Raw genomic sequence first — 6,503 nt, forward strand, 5'->3', positions numbered from 1 at the left:
AAACTGGGGAACTAAAATACTTTTTAGCACAATGGATGTCATCATTACCACCAGACTTTCAAATAAAAGAAGAATTTGAAAAAGCATTAGGACAAAAAAGTGTAAATGGTGATAGACCTTGCGATATAATAATCTGCGTTGCAAGATATACAAAGAAGGAAGAATTTATACAAAAGATAAAAGCTGTAAAAGTCATACAATTTAATGGAAAGTCTGTCTTAGGGCTTATCCTGCGATTGAGATTGCTCCTTCACGGAAGTTTGTAGTAGTCGTGATCATTCAAGGTGTCTCCTGCACTAAATGCCCTTTGTTCTGTTTTTAAATAGATCGCAGATAATGAGCTATCAAATTACCCCGTTGTGTTCTGCTTCAGTTTCCTCCCTGAAAAGAGTAAAAGCGGCAAGAAGAGGACCAAGATCAATGAAAGTTAATGGAAGACTCGGATACAGGGAGAAGGAGGGGGAAGGGGGTGAGGGGAAAAATCTTGTCTGACCTCGCTCCAGAAACTTTACAAAAGTGACAGGAGTTTTGCCCATTTACTAGGAAGCTATAAGAAGCCAATATAAGAAAAAGCTACTGGTGGGGCTTTCCTTTCAGTATTACAATTAATCATAATGGCGGCCATTATGTGGTGATGACTTTAAAAGAAATGGAGACATTCAAAGTTCTGAAAATAGACTTACCTATAGAATTTGCATCAGGAAGAATCCTGAGAGGAGGAAGCACGAGTATGGAACATGAGGAACGGAAGTTAGTTCAAAGACGGAAAACACCGAGAAGAAAATCAACAGAACCTGATAGAGGAGAGGAGTTACTACCAGAGAGACCACAAAGAACAATTCAGAATAAGAAGAAATAAACTCCTAAACAAGTGTAAGAGGACTGTGTACTAGCAGAGGGAGTGTAAGTAACATCATACAAGGAAAACCAATTAAGTTTAAATGAGAAAAAAAACGTTGCTTGTTATGAAATTTATACTTTAAAAATCGAGGATGTCTCAGGAAAGACTCAGATATAACCACTGTTTTGTTGTTGTTTATTCGGTCAGTCGCTTCCGACTCTTTGTGACTTCATGGACCAGCCCACACCAGAGCTTCCTGTTGGCCGCCGCCACCCCCAGCTCCCCAAAGGTCCGTCACCTCCAGAATATCATCCATCCATCTCGCCCTTGGTCGGCCCCTCTTCCTTTTGCCTTCCACTTTCCCTAACATCAGCATCTTCTCCAGGGTATCCTGTCTTCTCATTATGTGGCTAAAAGTACTTCAGTTTTGCCTTTAATATCATTCCCTCAAGTGAGCAGTCTGAATTTATTTCCCTGCCCAATCTGCGTCATCCCAGAAGTGTTGCACTGCAACTCCCATCATTCCGATCCAGTTGGGCAAGGCTGCCTTACTGTAACTACACCTAAGTTCATGAAACAAACACATATCTTCCCTGTTTATCCCCTCACTATGTTCCTCTTCCTCCATTTACTCCCATGTCAAATTGTAAACTGTAAGCTTTTTGGGGCAGGGACCAGTCCTTTTATACTGTGTGAAGTACTGTATATATCCATGGCAGCTTATACATTTGAATAATTCTCCCTTGTTTCTAGGGACAGCTCATCCACCCTGGGGAAAGTGCACGGTGAGTCTAAATTTTACACCTCTATAATAAAAAGCCACTCCACCCATCTGTCCCTCCTTCCTGCTCCACTTCAAACCTCTAAGACCATAGACTCACACAAGCTGCCCAATTTTCTTGGTTGATTTATAATCATGTGACAGTTTGCTCATGGCATGGTGCAAGTCAATGGAACACAAGATTTCTGCATGCAGTTGAGCACAGGATTTGAGCTGAAAGCAAGGTCAGAGGAATAATTTAAAGAGGATGACCTTTGCTATAACCTGGCCTGTGATTTCTATGGAGATGGGTTTTGTTTTCCTGGAAATCCAAAACAGGCATGGACAAAGTGACTCAAAGTCTTGCGTGTGTTGATTTTCTTCTGCAGCTTTTAAAAACACTGTTTAGAATCACTGAGACTCAAACTCAGCTTTGTTGTGTTTAGCCTTATCAATTAATTAGTTTTCCAGGGAAATGTAGTGGGGGAACCTGTGAAGTTGATGACAACAGTGGTGCTTGGGTTTGCAGACAGTGGGAGATGCCTGCTGAGAAAGCTCTCAACTTGTATCATCAAACGACTCATTAAATCGCCTTGCCAGTGTGCACTGGGTAGTTAAGAAATCAGTCCATTGATTACAATGTGCAGTTTATTAACAGTATTTGGAAAGTGCATGGTTAGTTTAAACTTGCCAAAGCTGGAGGCAAATTTGATTTTATACAGAGAGACTGCAAAAGACCTAACCATGTTGGCAACAGTGAAACATGGACTACTAACCTTGCTTTCCAAAGGTAATCTGAAAACCCACTTTTGGAGCGAAGGTATTGACAAGCTGAGAAACACAATATTAAATATTTCTTTACTCCACACAGAAACATAGTATTAAATATTTATTTCTTCCACACAATGGAGGGCGTAGAAGAGAAAAAATGTACAAACACTCAAAGCACTGATTCAAAAATTGAAGTCCTAGCCAACAAATTCAGCAATGAAATGACTGTTCCTACACTATCAAGGACTATGTTACCACAGAGACAAACAATTATTTTGCTGAGACACCAGGGAAGAAAATTAGATTTCTTCAAAGAATAGCGGTGTAGATATGTTGTGGGCAGCCATCCGGTCCTTGATCAGGAATGAGTGATAAAGCTCCTTAAATTAAAGGGTTCAAGATGGATCAAGATTTCAGGTTGTTTTCCAGGGAGAGGTCAAATATAACCCAGCAATGTAATCTACAGTGTTGTCCCAGAAGAGGTCTATAGCAGAGACATACTGAATGTTTGATAGAGAGCCTCTCCATACAACATTTTGCCAACACATTTTCTTTTCCAAGCTCGCTCAGACCACCTTTGATCCACCACCTCCCTCTCGTGGTGGAATATCAGCAGTGTGTGCTGTGGGTATTTTAAAGTCTCCATTCATAGTTTTGCATGTTTTTCTTAAATATGTAGAGGTTAGGTACCATTGCACTGGAACTTTTGCCATCTACATGTGAAGTACAGACACCAGATTACCATAAATTAGCTAGGACCTACCATGTCCCATCCAGTCTTGGAAAGGCAAGGCAGCACAGCACTGCTGAGCAGACAGAATCACTATTCCAAGCCCTTGTGCACTATCATTCAAAATGGCAGACAATCCAAATGAAGGCTAGCATGCAGTTTTAAATCACAGGATACAGAAATAAAAGGGTGTGTGTGTGTGTGAGAGAGAGAGAGAGAGAGAGAGAGAGATTGGAAGTAAACCAAGTCAAAACAGGTATGTCTTCATGCAAAAGGAGGAATGGATCTGCAGGAACTGCTCTCTAGCACAGGTCAGGCTGCAATCCTATACACATTTATCAGGGAGAAAGCCCCATTGACAACAACAGGGCTTCCTTCTGAGTAGACATAAGAAGAACATAAGAAATGCTATGCTGGATCGGACCAGGAGTCCGTCTAGTTGAGCATCCTGCTCATACAATGGCCAACCAGATACCCATGGGAAACCCACAAGCAGGACAGGAGTGCAACAGAGACTGGTGTACACAGGCATACTGCCTGTGATACTGGAATTAATAGACTTCTCCTCCGTGAATTTGTCCAATCCCCTTTTGAAGTCATCCGAAGTGGCGGCTCTCACTACATCTGGTGATACCGAATTCCATACTGTAACTCCGTGCTGTGTGAAAAAGTCCTTCCTTTTCTCTGTCCTGAATCTCTCACCAATCAGCTTCGTGGGATGACCCCATTGGGTCCTAGTATTATGAGCGAGGAAGGAAAAGCCACGTTCTCCACACCATGCAATGTTCCGCCGCGCTACTCATGGGCTTCCAAGCAGGCCACCCCCACAATGTCTTCCTTTCAGAGCCCACCTACCCGGGCGCTGCTCCAACAAGCAAAGACCCAGGTTCCGCAAGGCTGAACTTCCGCCGAACCTTCCAACGCAAACACCTTCCGCCGAACCCACGCAAGCACCATTCACAGCCACACAGGGAGGCCCCAGACAACTTCCCCTTCCGGTTCCCCTTGCCCTGGAAGAGCTCCGCCCCATCGTTCTTCTGAACGTAGACTTATAATGGAAGATCGATACACAGTACTCAGCCTCCGAGTTCAGAACAGACGCGCCCTGCTGGATAAACCCAAGCCCTGTCTTGTCTAGCATCCTAGTTCCCACAGTGGCCAACCAGATGCCGCAATGGGAAGACCATAAGCAGGACACGAAGGCCACGTCCTTCTCGCGTTGCTATTCCTCAGCGGCGAGTATTCTGAGGCCTGCTTCGTCGGACCCTGGCAGTAGCGTATACCCTCGTGCCTGGTAGCTTATCCTCCGTGTTCCCTCTCAGCCAGCCCGCCAAAAAACCAAAGACCCCCAAAGCTCCCACTGCAGCAGTCCCGTCTTCGATTAAGAGATGTGCTGCTCCATCGGTTTTTTAAATTTATATGACAAGACTCCTTGAGAGAGAAAAGGACGGGGGGGGGGGAATAGCCGGAAGTTCCGGAATTCGTCACTTCGGGCCAATCAGTGGCCTGGGAGGCGGGAGAATCGTGAGGAGAACTCTAAGCTGGCTCCAAGTGAGAGGCCGAACTCATCTTCCAACGACAGTGGGCTGGAGCCGCCCCCGCCGCCGCTGATGATAGGTGGGCCGGCGCGAGAGGACAGAAATGCAAGTCAATAGGCGGGCGGCGTCCCGTTCCTCACGGCCAATCAGCGGCAGCTAACGTTTGAACGGGCGCTTCGAGGGAGACCGCTCGGTTGTTCGGCGGTTCGAGGTCGCGCGTGGGCTTGAGCGAAGGAGCCGGGGGAGCGCGCCTGTGCGCGAGGTACGGAGGGGAGGAATGAAATTGGGGGGCTGGCAGTGGAAGGGGCTGATGATTATGACTTCTGAATTATGTACTATATTGCGATCCATATCTGTAGCCTTCCGTTTTCTTCTGGTTATTTCTAACAAAGGCAATAATAATTTATTTTTTTATTTATCAATAATCAGAAATAAACAAAGTGTGCGTGGGGGTGAGGAATGAAAGTAGTCATGGTGGTCCGTCAGGAGAAAAAGAAATCCAAAATCCGCAGTTGGGTGATGCCTTTATTAGGGCCAACCCAAATTCCAGCAAACGGTGCAAGCTTTTGAGTTCTCCAGAACTCTTCAGCAGGCTATGTTTCAAGTCTTCCCCAACCAGGTGGCCAGCCTCTGGATGTTTTGGACTTCAGCTCCCATCAGCCCCAGCCAGCACAGCCGATGGGCAGGAGTTCCGGGGAGTTTTAGGCCAAAACACCTGGAGGGCACCAGGTTGGGGAAGGGTGGACTAGGTAGCACACAGAACATGAGATGGGGAAGAAACACATACATGGAAAGGAAGAATTACGAATAGGGTGAGAAAGAAAAACCTGGAAAGCTTTTTGGGGAAAAAAACAGCTTCCAGAAGGGGAGCTGCCTTGTCTGGTCTGCCTATAAAAACACAATAATGGATCCTTCAGTAGTACTGGAAAGACAAAGGTGGTTTATTGTGACATAAGCTTTTGTGGATGCCTAGATATGGCTTCAATAGGATTAGAGTCTGTAAAAGCTTGTGCCAGGCTTCTGCAACTTCTAGATGTATTGGGCTACAACTCCCATCATTCCCAGCTAGCATGATCACTGGGGATTGGTGGGAGTTGTGGTCCAGCATATCACAGTGGGGGTGGGAAATCAGGTGGCTGGCTGGCTGGCTTATTTATTTAATGTATTTCCAGGCCGCCTTTCAGGGCAGGAAGGTGGCTTACAACAAAATGGACCAATACATTTTAATAAAAATAACAGTCTAAAAAATAGCAACAAAGGCACTGTACACTTGCTCAGAGACACACTATGCTTATAAGCACGTTCCAAGGCTCAGGTTCAAAAGGAGGTGAGACCTAATAGAGCTATGTACAGACGAAGAGAAAGCAGATTGCTCCCTCCCCAATGGAGAATAAAGTCATAAGAGTGTAGCAACATACTGTTTGCATGCAAGAAAAATGAAGTTAGTGGATAAATTCACCAACAGAGATGAATTTATCCAAATTCACTGCTGAGTTGCAGTCACTTCCCTCGTTCCATTGAGACTGAGAATATGTTGACTCTGCTCTGAGGGGATCCGTGGTGGGGTGATTTTCTTTTATTTTGTACATGATTGGCTGTGGGCTGGCTCTGTGCTTTTCTTCACAGTATGGATTGGTGGGGGGGTGGGGGCTTGCTCCATGGTGCCTCTGCAGCTATCAACTTTAGGACAGTGGGGGACTGCCTATTGGATTTCACTGTCTCACTTGCCACCAGGGAGCGCTCCTTAGGGTACCCAGCTTTCGCTATTTTCTGAAAAAAGAGAGATGTGCGCCTGTGTGCTGCCCATTGGGGGGGGGGGAAATAATAATCAAAACCCAGTGCACCTATCTCGTGTGTTTTCCC

General features: G+C 45.4%; 1 protein-coding gene across 12 annotated transcripts in view; it reads left to right on the plus strand.

Annotated features, from left to right (window-relative positions):
- The first annotated feature begins 4,813 nt into the window (after positions 1–4,813).
- Positions 4,814–6,503, plus strand: part of PCNT (pericentrin) — a 278,152-nt gene continuing 276,462 nt past the window's right edge. For all 12 annotated transcript variants that reach the window (XM_084820798.1, XM_084820789.1, XM_084820783.1 and 9 more), the window contains exon 1: positions 4,814–4,902. The gene's annotated coding sequence lies outside the window, so the exon portion shown is untranslated. The remainder of the gene's footprint in view (positions 4,903–6,503) is intronic.

The sequence above is a fragment of the Heloderma suspectum genome, chromosome 1 (genome assembly GCF_057233095.1).
Source record: "Heloderma suspectum isolate Gila_16-S chromosome 1, 16-S_ref, whole genome shotgun sequence".
NCBI classification, from domain to species: domain Eukaryota; kingdom Metazoa; phylum Chordata; class Lepidosauria; order Squamata; family Helodermatidae; genus Heloderma; species Heloderma suspectum.